The sequence below is a fragment of the Phaethon aethereus genome (genome assembly GCF_964289735.1).
Source record: "Phaethon aethereus genome assembly, chromosome: 2".
Classification (NCBI taxonomy): domain Eukaryota; kingdom Metazoa; phylum Chordata; class Aves; order Phaethontiformes; family Phaethontidae; genus Phaethon; species Phaethon aethereus.
This window is the reverse complement of record NC_138582.1, coordinates 7,974,497-7,991,029: the sequence shown is the minus strand read 5'-3', so window position 1 is coordinate 7,991,029 and position 16,533 is coordinate 7,974,497.

Sequence of the window (16,533 nt, the reverse complement as noted above, 5' to 3'; positions counted from 1 at the left end):
CTTCTTGCCATCAGCAGCTAGATTCTTTTCTTGCCATTCAGGCACTTTTACACCTCTCAGAGATGTCATTTGCAAAAAGAATAGAGACACATGGAGCAGCAGATGACGGAAAAAATATCTAGACCAAATCATGTGAGCAACCAGCTCCCTGAAAGCCAGAGCAAGCACTTGCAGACCACCTCAGCGCCATAAATTAATTTGGAACTGCTTAGAAAGGAAAACTTTTAGCACTCAAGATTCTTACTTACAGCAGTGTCTTCAACAGAATATTGCTTTAGTTACAGCATGTATCTTTTTTAACCCAAGAAGCTTACCAGAATTCTGCCGTGCTCCAGACATGATGTCATAAACATGATGAACGTGCAGAGCCATTATAGGTCCCAGATTCTGGGCTGCAGCATCCCTGCTGTTCAAATATACTAGCACAGGACAGAAAACTGATAACAGCAATTCTACAAAGCTTTTGAGCCAAGAGAAGAGGACTGCAACCAAATATTGCCTTGGAGGCTCAGATGTTCTAAAGCAAAAAGGGGGAAAATTAATAATTTACCTGGACTGACCACTCTTGCAAAAAAAATAGTAATTTGCTCTAAACTAAGAACTTGCCAAGAAATAGAATATAGGATAGAATTAGGCATGCCTGAGAAAGACTGCTAGAAGATACAGAACGCTTTCCTCCACAAACAGAATCACTAACGAACAACAACCCTCTTACACTTAACCTTTACGTGCTACCAAAGTACAGTGTCAAGATTGTCCTTCCAGCACATGTCTGTAACTGAAAGCTTTTAATGTCCTCCCTCCGCCTCCCTCAAAGCCAAGCCATCAGGAACACAGAAAGATTTTACCGCTTATTAAGCAGCGCTATTTTGTCGGGCAATATGTTCTTTGCTGCAGGGCATTAGTGAATTGAATGTGCGAAAGAGACAAAGTCTCTAACAAAGGAAAAGTTGCTGCCTGACAAGGATTGCTTCTCCTCTCCCAAGGATCTCGACTAGCAAGGAAACCGCCTCGTGGAGTAGAAGACAAAGCAATCCTACAACAGCAAATGAGGCATTAGGAAATCACACAAAATAAGGATGTAGAAAGAGACAGGTGGACATTAATTTTGTAGCTTTTTTTTTTTTTTTTGTAAATGCTGCTTCAATAATAACAAGAAAACTTGGGACCCAATTGCTTTGATTACCTGGCTCATGGTGAATCTGTCTCTTCCTTCCTCTTTTTCTAGAAAGTAGAGCTGGGAAAAGCAACTGTCGCTGTCATGTTTTACGCCACCACTGCACAAACACGGCACGCAGCAAGCCGAGTACAGAAAGCAGCTGGGAGGCAGGTCTTGTGGCGGGCACTCGTACGCTTAGGATCATGAAATAAGTATCATTATATAGCTATGAGAATTTAAGACTGCGGGAAAGCTGTCATAGGGGATTCCTCCAGGAAAGAAAATGCAACAAATAGCTCTCCCATGGCAACATCGACACATCTTTATTGCACAGTATATATGCATGCATATATACTGACATAGAGAGGTCAGAATGAGCCTATATCCAGCTTTACTACCCCACACCTTCAGCATATCAACACCTGCACTGTCTGTGGAGACAAAACAGTGCAAACACTTTGGGAGTCCTACATTTCTACGCCAGTGACTCTCATCTTCCACAGAGACTGCTGCCGATACATATTCACACTAGCTCACATTTGTTTCCTGTCCTTAATGCTCTCTCTAAATCCGTAATGACCAGTTGATGTATAGCCATGGGTCACATATACAAAAGTCACCAGCACTTCTGGGCTCTTCAGTTTCTGAAACCCAACATGAGGCACGCCGACTGACCTACAACATCTCTACTTGCCGCTGCAAGTCTCTGCTAATTGGAGGACGCGAGGACTTGGTCATATTCCTTTTTTTATTCTTTCGGACAGAGTTCCACCCAGATAAAGAAGGTGCAGCCAAGAATGCATGGATGCATGGCAGCCTTGCGTTTTAGGCTTTCATGCTTCAAATGGTTACCTAAAATCAGTAACTATTTTCAAAAATGTAGGCTGTAACTTTTACAGGGCCTGGAACATCTGGTGCAGTGGCTCTCGTGTGGCCAGATAAGATCCTGAGCACAGTCCTAAGGTGAGAAAGAAAAAAACCCACAAAGAAACCCCCCAAACTATACCCCTAAACTGAAATATGTTGTGATTTCAACAGCAAACTAAAATATTAATACAAAAATTCAAAATTAACTATACAGCCATATGTTAAATTCACACACTTAATTTAGTTTCCTTGTTTATTTCACCTTTAAAAAAAGGGGAATTGTTTTACATTCAGTAAAACAGACATTTAATTAGGCTTTGTAATTCACATATAATTGAATAAAGTACATGGAAAAGGGCATATCCACCTCAACTCATTTTATACCGTCGCTTGAATTAATACAGCACGCTTCCATGAACAGCGGCTATAGCCTGACAAAATGCAAGTGTACTGTTTTTAAGCGAAACATTAAAACCAAGGATATTTGCAAATTGTTGCGTCTTCACCCTTCTCGTTCCCATGTTTCGTGCGAAGGGAGATGGCTGGCAGGGACCTCGGCATCACCCTTTGTCAAGCGTTAGTTTCTCATCCAGCGTGTGCCAGGTGAGGCTGACAGTCCCCGAGACAAGCTCCGGGAAATGATCTGAAATACCACTGTCGGTTTTAAACGTCAGGATCTCACTCTCTGTGGGTTACAAAGCAAGCTCCCCTCCATGCTAACTGTGTCCCGTGCGTATTCGTAGCGACAAGTCTCATCTCATTAGAGACACATACATATGTCACATAATTTGACCACATTTTAAGATTTTCAGCTACTTAGTACATGAAGTTTTAAAAAAGCAGCCAGCTATGAATGTGACAGTGGGAGCTGCCAAAACTTCGGAAAGGCTGACCCTTCTTTTAAGAGTGATTTTCAGGTTTTGAAAAACGAGTCATCTCTCTGAGGTCTGAGAGATTCTGTAGTCTTTGTGCAGACAGGTCAAATGGACCTGAGTGTTCTTGGAAAGCTATAAGCAATACAAAAAAGCTAACGCGTACAATTAAGTTGAAGGATACAGATTAATTAATTTATTTCTGCAAAATGATGAGAAGTTGCTAGCGATGAGATCGCTCACTGTGCTGCAAAAAATATTGTTCTGGACTCGAATTTGACTCAAGGAACATAACGCTTTGTGCATCTCCCTAAATAATCTTGCCAAACCAGAGTAAGAAGAAAACAGCGTGTTGTGGTTTTCAGTCCGTCTCAATTACTGCGACTGTAGTAGAATAATCGTATGAAAAAGTCAGAAAAAGCATCCTGCGAAGGCACATACGGATGTAGCAACGTCTTCTTGTAGACAGGAAAAAAGGAGCGTACTCCCTTGTGTGCACCTAGCGTTCAAAATACAAAAGAAACAACACGATTTCGGCCAAAAAGCAGCTTTAAGATTCGAAGGCACGGAGAATGAAGGGGAGAGGAAGCCACCGGGAGGCACTGTTGTCACTCGGGAGCAGATCCTCAAAGTCGCTGCTGCTGCGGCCCGCGAGCCTCGGGCTGCGGAGCGCAGCGCACGCAGGTCACCGCCCGAACGAGAACATCGACGTACAGAAAATATAGATATTTAGAGGCTGATGCATTTGTACCTACCTTGAATAGTACTGGAAGTATTTGCAATAAAAGCGATGTGCGAGTTTTGCTAGTTACACAAGACTAAAGTGGTTTTGGGTTTGGTGGTTTGTTTGGGTTTTTTTGGTATAGCATCATCCATCTTTATCCTGAACAGGGCTATAATGAACAAACAAAAATGTTATGTGCTTATGAAGGAGCTTCTTTGTACTTTAGAAATTAAGGAATATCTACAGAATGAATACCTACCTTTCAAAATTGCAAATTGTTATGCACAAGAAGAAACTGGAAGTAGTGGTTTAATATGACTCTCCTCTCAGCTGACAAAAACCCCTAAATTTGTCTTTTATTAATTTTCAGCTGTATCAAACCCCTTGATTATAACCTCACAAGAAGAAGCAAAGCTATGTGCAGCACAAATGAAAATCATAAACCACGGAAGACTAAGAGGCATGTTATATTGCCTCTCATCAGAATAAAAGTCCACAAAATTCAGATTTTTTTTTTTCCCAGATTCATCTAAGTAAAATATTATTTTTCATGTAATTAACAATTCTTTTGCAGCTTGAAGAGTATTGTAGGTCTTTTTCACCCCTGCATTCCGTGTTTCCGAATGAACTTCATTAAAAAAAAATTGACTCTCACTTATATAGCAGTTAGAGAAGGCTTTGCTTAATACTATTTTCTCATGCATTTATTGTATTATTAAAAATTGCCATAAGTTTGAAAAAATACAGTCTTATTTAGGATTTTTGTTATTTTATAATGAAAATAACATATGAAAACTGCTATTTCAAGCAATGCTTTATGATTTCTATTGGTTCACACATACAAGAGTTTAATTCCTGAAGCTGATCATGCCTATAACATTTTCCTCTTCTGCTGTTACCCACAGTGTTTCACAGGCAGGCTATTTGCCCTTTTTCACCTGAAGATAGGAAGACACATGCCTCTAACCATTGATAAATGTGCTATCATCTCCCTTGACTGCCCAAGGACAATTAACCCAGAAAGATTTGCGGATGGTACGGAGTACAGAAACACTTACAAAGAACCAAAGTGGACAATTTTAAGGCACACTAAACTTTGAATTATTTAGCTCACTACACAGAATACATTGGGAGAAACACAATACATAGCTGAAACTCCTCGTTAGTGAAGAGGTTTTAATGTTAAAGGTAGTCTCGTGGGTTAATCCCTGGGAATATCAGGCGTTGCCTGGCATATCTGTCTGTGCCAAGAGCATGCGCTCAGGCAGGTGGAAACATCTGGCTTTACTCTTGCTTCCACGCACAGCCAGCAAAACGCAAATCAACTCCGGGTCCGATAGCTGCGCTCCTGCGAGAGCGCGTCACCCGAGATGAGGGATACGAGCAGAAGCCCGAGCCGATGAGATTAAATAGTTCTGCTTTCCCACCTGGCTCGCACCCTGCCGCGCTGCAGCGCAGGCAGAGTCGGCCCGGCTCGGCATGCGCTCACGAAGATACGCCGGCGCATCAGAGAAGGTAGCTCGCTGTACGGCGTGCTAGCCGAAATCTAATCTGCTGCTCTGCCATAGCTTATCTTTGGACAATTTCCTGTGCTTTGGATCTTCATCTACAAAAGATTAGTTCTCTAATTATCGCAGTATTTTAGGGAGAAATCAATTTATAACTGTCATGCACTTTGATACTGTTGTAATGAGGCTCATATAAAATACTTCGGAGAGGTCCTTACAGCTATCTTCTATGCAGGTGTAGAGACACCCAGCAGCTTCGGCAAGAGGAAAAAAAAATCTGTTCATTTGATTAATTAATTTATTTCTTATTGCTGGACAGAAAGAACAAAAAGCGATCATTTAGTTCTACTCCGGTTACAGAAAAAAACAAATATGCAAAGTTCAACCAATATTCTGTCTGTTTGCTGCTACCTTTATTAAAAACAACTTGTTAAATTATAAAGTCAAGTTAAATGTGGGATTCAGATCCACTTCTGATTCCCACAGTCAGTGGTTACAAAGCAGCTCTCCCCTGTGCTGCTAATCGTCTAGAAGATCAGGAGTGCTGAGAGCCCCAAAGAGTCCAGTCACGAGCTTGTGATAACACGTGTGTGTGTTTTCATTCCTTTATTAATGACAGTTGACAATATGACACAGAAAGTTCATTTTTAACAATTGCCATTTCCAACCTTGATGTCAGAGGTAACCTGCAGGTAGGAAATAGTTTCGTTGATGTTATTAAACAACTTAGTTGTTCACTTTTGCCTTGGACTTCTGGGGTTATGAGCAACCAGAGCAGGTTTCTTAAAGTAGTTGCACCGAGCAGCTCATCAGAGAGCATAGAGCAGATTATATTTCTAACGTCGTTCCTACAAATTAAGCCATCCAGTGGAGGCAGTTCCAGAGAAATCTGGAATTTGACCAAATGAAACTCACCTACCTTCAGTATTAGGAACACAAATTTGTACAGGACTGAGTAGTCTTGGTTCTTTTTTTGTTATGCCCTGAAGAACAACGTTCTTTCTACAAGTTGGTGGGAGAGGAAACCTATAAACAACTGTTGACTGGTTGCAAATTATAATCCTCTTGCAGCTGTACAGAGTAATAATCATAATTAATAACCTAGTCATATACTGTACAATGACATGATCTGGTAGAATGTCATTAATGTATAATTAATTATACTCCTCATTTGGGATAGATATTTTTTTAGAAATAGGAGTGACAATATTTGTCCTGATCTATTTAACTGCTAACATTAGCCTAATTTCATTCACAGTGAAATTTTGGTTCTGATTTGCACCAATGAAAACAAAATCACATGCATAATTCCTGAAAATTATATTAAAACTAACTAAACCTTTGCTTGCTTTTATGAAGGTATAGACATTAAAGATTTTTTTATATATATATTTATATAAATATAGATTTTTTTCCATATAAAAATATGATGAGAAAATATGCACTTACCTTTACTGTCTGGGAGCTATTGTCCATTTCTTCCATTTCCGTAGTGCTGTAGCTGGGTAGGCTCGGAGGACATTTGTTTTAAAATTTGCTTTTTGGAGAGTTATTAGATTTATATGCTTTTTTACAGAAAAGGGCAAAACAAAATGGTGAAAACTAGAATGCATTAATAGACCATGTACCTAGTTATGTACTATAAATCCTTCAGATTAGTATTTTAAACTGGGGAAAGGCAACACAAGAACAATGAAGAAATGCAGTTGTTTCTAAGCTCTAATGTGATGATACTCTGTTATTCTAGAGACACTAGAAATGCACGTACACACAGAGGCTTACAGAGCTTTGCTTACTTCTCAAAGGGAATTGATAAATAGGGGAAGGCATCCCAAGGGGTTCCCTTAAGTTCAACAAAAACAAAAGTACTTTTCAGTACATTGCTTTTTCCTCACGTCTTCCCTCAAATAAAATGAATTATGCACACAGATTGTTTATTGTCAGTTTGCATGCTGTGGAACTTCTGTTGTAATAGCCAAGGCTCTGAGGACTTCTCTGTAAATGCTTCATCTGTTTATTTATGTGGTTTTTATCAATACAAATGCTCATCTCAACCCCAACATTTTATTCACACGCCCCTGCCCCCCAGCCTGCCCCCCTCAACATTATTAATGTGGAGATGCTGGGATATGTTGTCAGTTGCCATCTCTCTGCATCTTTTCATCTGCAGAGCAAATGGGATAGGAAAGTTTACATTCCTGCAGGATCGACTGCGAGATCTTCTTTGCATTCTTTATATACTTAGACAGCAGACCCACTAGGTGCTCAAGTTAATTTTATAACTAGATTAACTGTAGGATTTAGGAATAGTCATGCACAATTAAAAAGAAAACTGCATACAAAAAACCAACCTGAGGATATTTTTATGGTAACTCCTTTAGGTACACAAATATGGCAATTTTTTTCAAGCAGGTGCAGTTCTGCCTTCTTCCCCCAAGAGCCTGAAGCACGAGCTCTGTCAGGATCCAGAAAATACATACAGCAATGCCTAACACTCAAGACACCCGGTCTGGAGGATGTCTTCTGAGAACAGTGGGGACATACTCAAAAGGACAAATGCTGCCAAAATGCTCTTGTAGCTTCTTTCTTTATAAAAGCCCAGCTGCAGCAGTATCTATCATTAAAATAGCCCAGAAGTTGCAATATTTGCCCATAAACTGATGAAAACTGGCTTGTATGCTTTGGGAAGACTCTCTCCTCTCAGAAAGCTACTCTAGCCAGTTAGCGGTTCACTCTTTCACATCCTTTCTCCTCCTGCCGTATGAATCTTTCCTCCTTTTCAACACAGGGGAACACCTTGAATGTACCTACAGGCTACTCTGTTTTGCATTCAGCAGTCAATGGGTGTAAAAAAGAAATAATCTTGAGGGCAAGTTGAGACTGCAGGACTCCACACTCTTAAGTCAAGGCATTAGGCACCAGTCTAAAAGCATTTCTGGTTAAGTGTTAAAACCAGCAGGTTATTTTGTACAAGGAGGGCATCACAATGTTTTTAGAACAACACTTTTTTCCATTCTTTCAGATTAGGCATCTTCCCTCATGAACCAGTTTTGACTCTGGACTCTGAGGAGGCTGTGTAGCATCTCCTTTGCAGAACTGACTGTGGTGCCTAAATTGCAGAGAGGACAGAAAAACTGGACTTTTCCTGTGCTCAGAATTTTCCACAGGTAACTGCTGAAGTATTAGCAGTGCCCTAGTGAATCTGAGGGTCTTTGAATTGTCTCCCCAAGAGAATTAGCTCTCCCCCCAGCATTGCAGAGAAAGCATATGGTAGGCTTTGGCTTCCATTTCTTGGGACCTAAGAAATAACCATTGCAAAAAATCACTGCAGTTCTTTATCCATCTGTCTTTAGTGCTGGTGTGAGACAATTTTACTCTAAGTTGCTAGTATGGAAGGAGTCCTACTTAGCTAAGTACTGCCATAGAAAATAGCTAAGCAGAGAAGCTGTTCTTGGGGGATATCTTTGCTCACTGAAGCAGATGATAGTACTCCACAGACTTCAATCTTGAAAAAGTAAGAAGATGCAGAAGGCTCATTTTGGCTAAGGTTTCTGTGACTCTGTCCCCAGTATAAATGTGTTCATTAGAGGCCATCATAAGAGGTCTGCACAGGTGTTTGAAGTTAAACACCTTCACAACCTTTGGCACAATGGAGTCATAGCTATTACCAGTTATGTTGGCACTTATTTTCATCTGCTCTCAAGCTAGCTTGTTTTCTATATTTTAAAGAGGCTACCAAAGCACTCTGATGTCATTAAATATTGTTAGGACATGAAAAGCTTGGTGAAGAACTTCAATTCCTACAGAAAAAAAAACAAGTAAAGCCACAGAGGAGCAAGCATTTACATTCTTTAAACATTTTTTATAATCATTAGCCTTATAGAGTAGACTTGGTCTGTGAAAACAGATCAGCTTATGACAGATTTCATTCGGGTTAATATCAAAGAAACAGAATGTTGCCATTGGGTACACCTCAGTCATCTACAGAAGAATAAACATTGTCTGAAGTCGATATATCTGTGTTCTTAACTGGGATGAGAGATCCAAATCATTCCAACTATTTCTGTCTGTAAAAGAAGATAGTGTCTTTTCAGTGACTTTCCATAAGCTAGGTTATGAAAAAGAAATTCTCCAAGAACGGGAAGGGCTCAATTCAGTTGCCTAAATGTAAGCATCTAGTGCTACTTGAGATTCCCCGAAGTGTCGTTTATAGAGGGAGAGATGGTACAGCACAAGATCTATAGGTGATCCTCATTCATCTGCAACAGTAGCTGGAGGTCAAGTGTGCTATTCTAGGTTTGTCATGTCGCATTAGACACACGTGTTTTGTACCTGCCTCCCAGCTCAGTGAACACTGTATCACCTTCATGCTGAAAGAGAGCAGAGTCCTCGGTGTGCACTCTACGCTGAATCACAGGTGGTGGCTTCACTGTTCGCTATTACTGGTGGACAGCAATTAAACCGGAGAAGCCAGAACTACAGTTACGGTTGTCAGTAATTCTAGCTCACCCTCTATTCTCTCTCCTTCACCTCTAAAAGCTGTGTCAAGATCTCATTGAGAGTTTTTCGTGTACAAAATTTAAGTTATACATTTTTATTGCTTAAACACAGTTCATGCAAAATCAAGTTTAGAAATCAGTGTTTTGGTTTAAATATCCACTGGTAGGTTCAGAATGACAGCAAAGAATTCACTGAGGATTTCTAAGGAATGTCACACGGTTCTGGTGACCCTGTTTTAAAAATGTAAGAGATGTTGCTTCACAAACTAAATAGTAAATCTCATTTTCCAAGAAATGCCATGTCATTCAGATTCAAGGGGCTAAAAATGGTCTCCAGCAGTAGCAGTAGGATCACGACACCACCAGCACTGCAGGAAAGTCTGACTTCTACAGCGTATTAAAGCTATCCATTACATCATCCAGATAACAGAGGGGTATGAGCAAAAGCTGTATCACCCCTTTAAATATTAAAATAATGTAATAAAACTCAGGATTTCAACCCCGACTACAAAAAACCTATATCTCAACAGATGATATACTGCATGTTGCTCACAGACCATACAATGAAGCAAATAATGAAACCCAAACCAAACCGTCCTACATTATGTTCATAAAAAGCATCTGTCTTCTTTACAGAAAGAAATCAAAGCACAGGCTCTGAACCCAACAGATAACCTACACCGAATGTAGCACAAACAAGGTTATGGACCCTTATTACACTCTTAACACTCTCTTGCTAGCGCCATGTTGTCTTTAACTGTAAGATACAGTTTTATCAAACGCTACCAGCTCTTCATCCCCTTTTCCCAGTGTGTTAATAAGGTTTCTTTACCAAAATAACCACTTGCAGTAGAACTACATTTCCCAAACTGTTTTGCAAAGCAGTTATTTTTCAATAGCACTCCAGTATAAAAGGAAACTTTCTTCTTTAACCTTTTTCAGGACTGGATTTTAAGACCCAGTTGAATGAGCCACTACAGCTGGTATTGCAGAGTTCTCAACTCAGGGTTTCCAGGTATTTGTAAACAAAGACAAAAGGTTATTTATTTTGTAGGGACCTTATCTTGTCTCAGCTTACTCTACTGTTGCATCTGTACACTGTTGTATATTAGAACTGATTTCCTTATAACAAAATTCGAGGGAGGAACAAAATTTTCTAAGAATTTCCTCACCATGGGAAATTTTAAATGACATGTAGCACAGGAAACATCTAGGGCTATATTGAGAGCTGCAATTTTGAGGGCCTTAAGAAAATCTTTAAAACTACAAAGGACTTGTTAATATGAGAGAATATGATCTTTCACATTTTTAATGTATGTTAACTTTTATTTGTTTCAAAATTTATAATATTAGAGCCAATCCCAATTTTGGTGGGTTGGCTCTAAGACTCTGGAGGAACCAGAAATGGTTCTTCTTTCTCAAATTGGATACAGAAATATGTTACAAATATCACTAGCTGTGTGTGAGGCTTTAGGGTTTTGTCATTTTTAAGTGTGGAAGTTGATGGCTATTTTAAAATCAGATTAGAAATTACTCCATTAAAGAATCCTGGTGTATCAGCAGATCTGGATGAAAGTAATCAGTATAAAATGATGCATGGGTTTCTTTTCTTTAATAAAAAAAACCCCAAAAAACCCTGAAAGAAAACAAAAGCTGAAACCTCAGTGTAAGTAAGAAAAAGCTAGCTGCAATAAAGATTATTTGAACACTAAATTAGCTTATAATTTATTCTTTTTTCTTCCTGTGTCTCATGCTATTTTGAAATTACATACTCAATGTAATTTGATGCCTTTGAAATGAATATGTGGACTAAATGTTCTTATTTTTATTAACAATAATGTATATAGTTGAATACTTTTCTTCTGAAGGACACAAATATTAATTAGTCCTCTCAATCTCAGGACAGTCATAGCAATGAAATGCCATAAGTGCAGATGTTTTAAGTTCCTTGATATGGATGAATCATCCTGTAAGATTAGGGCCACAAATAGTCAACAGGCTTTGATTTCATTTTTTAAGAAGACAACTTTAAGACAACTTACTTGTTTCTCAAATTACAGTGTTTGCTTTTCTCATTTGGCATCAAATTGCTTTAAGTTTTTGTAAGCTTACAATAGAAAAGAAAAATTAGACAAGCATGCTTTCTTTGACTTCCTTTATTTTTTTTCATTGAATTAAGATCCTTTGTATTACCACTACTGCAGTAATAATGCTCTCCACACCTATTTTATGAGTCCTTTCCATTTGGAGCAGTTTGTTGTTTTCTGAACTTCACCCATCCCATATTGCAGTGCATAGCATGCACTAACTAAAATGACAGAACCATTAACATTTTAATTATGAAGATTTTATTCAAAATTTATTCTTCAAAAGCCCTTAACTTTTATGTTAACCTTTCACAAGTGCCGTCCTCTGGTCTTTACATTTAGTGAGCCAGAGAAGACCATTAGTCTGCAGTAATTTTATTGCAGTAGGTTTTAAATAAAAAATAGACTAATCATTAACCTTTTCATCTAAAAAGGGGTTAATTGGGAGATACTATTGCTAGTATCATTCTCATAACTGTTGAAGACTGAAACATGTTAGAATCTCGGTGTGGACTCTTTCACGTGCGATTTACTCATTCCACATGTAAATAGATATGGTGGTGTCAATTCAGCATCTTCTATGAGCCCTTAACTAATTTGAAAAAGAATTCATGCCATGGAAAACAGTATAGTGGGGGATAAAGTTAGGTTTTTATCTTATTTTTAAGAAAGGGTAACTAGGCACTTGTATAGAGACTTAGATTCTAGAAGTATAACATAATTATTCACATTCTTTAGGGTGGGTGAATATTACAAACAAGATGCAGAATGCATAAGAGCAACCTGCAAAACCTGAACAAGTGGGATAAACATTATATATGTTGTCTTACAGCTTTAGGGCAAAAACTCAGTTCCTACAGCGAGCTCCGTCCTGGTGCACTTGTGTCCCCTAACGCTTTACATCAAAGGCGATGTCTGTAGGTATAAGAAAAGGCCATTACCAGGTGCATTGTATCCAGTTTTTCTGGCAAGGCAGTTCAGCAGATATCAGTGTTCCCTGGACTCTTTCCTTGGGCAGACTATTGGATTAGATGACCTTGTGGCGTCTGTTCCACTCGGTTTTTCTTTGGTTCTGTATCATGCAGCTCACTGTAAGACTGTTGTCAAGAAAAAGAAATTCATGTTGATTTTTTTCCTGCTTGTAGAGGACAACAGCATCTGCCAAAGCAATCTTTTATAAAGCTGCAATTGATCACTGGCCCGTTGTGTTAATGAAATCTGAATATCTATACTTTCTTCCATACGAAAAATCATCAAGACTCTAACACTGCCGTAGCTAAATACCATAAATCTTGAAATGAAAGCATATGTTTCTTTCACACATTCCCACTTTTATGCTTTAATTTCTCCCAGCCTACCTGAAGTGTTTTTACTCAAATTAGATCTGTTACTAGTAAAAAATTAGAGCTGTTCTATTTATGTGGTATAAAAAAAATGAAATAGAAATGTATCTGAGTGTACTTAGGATTGGATATTTTTAGGATTGCTTCCTAATCTTGCTGTGGAAATCTAATGCAATGTAGAACATAAGAGATCACATTATTATCCTTACAGCTATAATGTAGGCCATCATGAATAAAAAAAAAAGATACAATAATGAATATTAAAAATCTAATTATTTGTGTCATTTAGAACATTGTATTTGTTTTATAACACAACAAAGAATACGGCACATTTGTGTAACACATTCTGTTTATTGAAAAACAAATACAAAATGAGATAATTTTAACTGCATATTGTATTGTGGGAACAAAAGAACTGTGGCAAAACACCAGGAAAAAAAAAAAATCACCGTAATGAATGAAAAAATCAGTAGCTGAGAAACTCACAGCTAGGGACCCATTTGTTCTTTAGGATTGCTATGTTAATTTTCCGGACTTGCTGCAGCAGCAAAGTTGAGATTTAGGATGAATGCACCAGTTGCTAACTACTAATGCTATAAAAATATCTTTAGCTTCTCAAGGTAATTTAAAAGACCCATTCATATCCTGCTTTTCAAGCATTGCACTTTTACTTGAACTGTGTAAGAGGCAAACTCTTCAAAAGTCAATAAAACTTAACAGTTTCCTTAAGAAAACAGAAGTGGTTTCCTTGGGATGTGTTATGTTCTAATTTTCCGCTAATTTAAAAAAGAATAAAATCCTGTGAATAAGACCCAGAATTGAGGTATTAGCCCACTGATGTATTATTTTTAGGACATGTGTGCTTGGATACATTTTAAGCCTTACTAAGCACTTCTTACCCAAGCTTACATTCATGTCTGTTCACTGCCAAAGTAAGAATAAAATTCTTAAACAAAAGAAAATTGCATAAACAAAATTCTAACCATCGATTTTCAGTAACTTGTTTTTGACAAAAATATATTTTTCAGTTTAAGTCACAGAACTACATTAAGTCAATATCCCAAATTATTAAGGAAAATGACTGGGTGAAGGACAGAAACTACATTTAATTACAATCTTTTAGCAGGAAAGGAAAGGCATATTTTTGTCTTAACATTTCACTTTACAGACTGATGTATAATGAAATAGTCCTGCTCCTTACTTTTCCTCGTTTTGCTAAAACTTAATACGTAGATAGAAGTGCTGTGATATTTGTGAACATACGGTCAGGGCTATTGCTTCCCAATTAAGTTCTAAATGAAAAATCTGAAATCAGATCATTCTCACACACTGAATTCTCAGGCATACCTTGTAGAAACAGGTTGGGGTTTTTTCTCAGTGACTTCTCTTCTCACAGCCACATTTCCTTTTACCACCCCCCAAAGCAACAGCGCTCTCAACTCTTCTTATATTGCTCTATTCTATGTGTTCTGTCTTGTTTCCACAACACATTTAGGACTCACAAAACTGAGACAACCTCTAGAATTGCTCTTTAAGTCTCAAAAGCTGATCTCCTAATACACAACTGTCAGACTGTATTCCCAGAGGACTTTCCCCTGGGATTTATTAGTGCTCAGATATTTTTTCAAATGTAACTGGATTTGATACTTTTGTAGATTTTTTTTCTTGTTACACCACAAAAATCCCAATACACTGTTTGCAATTTTAACCTGTCCTTCTGGATATTTTTTTTTTTTAACAGGGCAGGTAAAACTGATTTTCATTTCTTAAGGTGAAATCTTGAAATTACTCAATCCCTTTAAACACTCCTAAAACTGCATGCAGTAAAGGAGGCTGTAAGACAGCAACAAGATACCACCTTATAACTGTAAAACTAACATGAGGGGTTGTGCTGTGATAACTCTCCCCTTATCTCCATGAAAAGCTACCTGATGCTGTGACCACTCAGCATTTAAACAATGCATGATACAAATATTGTTTTCCTCCGACAGTGAGACAATTAATGGGAGGATGAACCTTGATAAACAATTTTAATTGATACTTCCAGGCTACTTTAGCCCAAATAGAGAAATAAATCTGTGTCTATATATTTCTTATAATTATTATAAATTATATAATTATTACAAAGAACTCAAGATCAATGTTCTAATGTGGTATCACATTGCAGAGCAGGCACTTTAAATTTCAGTTCATGTCTGACAGAAAAGAAAACCTAAAAATGAAATCAGACTGTTACTGAAATGGAAATTACATAGTCTATTTACTCTCTACAGCAAGAAATGCTAAACTTAAAGTTATGATAGTTAGTTTGTTTCTTGTAAAAATTTAGAGAAAGTTAAGTTTAAGTAAGGAAATATTATATTCCAAAATATAAGACCAAAACACCATGATTAGAAGTTCCATTAGAACTGAATGCAAACTCACCATGTGACGGATTTAAAGAGCGATTTTCTTGTGAGACAAAATTCATTAATAGAGTATCTGACACAGCTCTGCCTTGCCACCATAGGTACTCTCTTCTTCTGTTGCTAATAATTATCAATATATACACAGATGAAACCTTTTTCGAAACAATTGTTTTGCATATATTGGCTACCTGCTCTGTGATATTACGAAACTAAGCAATGAGATATATATGTAACACACATCAGCATTTCAGCGTGGAGCTGGTATTGATAGGTGGCTTGAAAGCAGTGCATCTTACAAAACAGAACAACTTTGTGTTAAAAGTGCAAATGACATTATTTGGAGCTAGACATAAAAACACGCTAGCCTTTTCAGCAATTGCTAGTGAGCTGAGCAAATCTCATGATGGCAACTGTTTGATGATTCCATTTCTGTCCCCTAACTCTTGGCATCACAAAAGGTACCAAGAACATGGGATACTGGGGACATTTTGCACTGCTTGATCCTTCCGTTGTAGGACATATGCCTGGCAGAACGGGAGCAGTTATTAAATCAGTGTATCACATACTGATTTGCCTGTATACTTTGAACAAGAGCCGAGTCTTGCTGTCTTCCATGGCAAGTTCATCCTCTTTCATCTGTTGCCTGTAGAAGGTGCAGAAGGAGCATGCTCCCGTTCCTAAAGAGAAGATGAACAGGTTAGTGCTTTATGCTTTTTTCCCCCCAGCAGTTCCTTTGGGGCTCTCCTACAGCTGCTGCTTTGCTTCGTAATCTCACTTCAGATATGCAGACTCTAGAAGGTCACTTAAAAGCGGTACTTTGGTCTCATAGTCAGAAAAGTTTTCATGAAGTATGTTCTGGCTCATTCTCATAGAAGTAGCTGGTGCAGGTGAGCACCTCTGGACTAAAATCCCTCATCTTCCAGCATTTTAAGCAAGACGTTTTTCCAAAAGAAAAATGGACATTTTACTGTTATCCCTCCTTCCCCTTAACAGAAGCTTAAAAATGCTTTTTATAAGACTGCTTCATGACTACTGTGTCCGCGTTAACTCTGTTTAAAAGCAAATG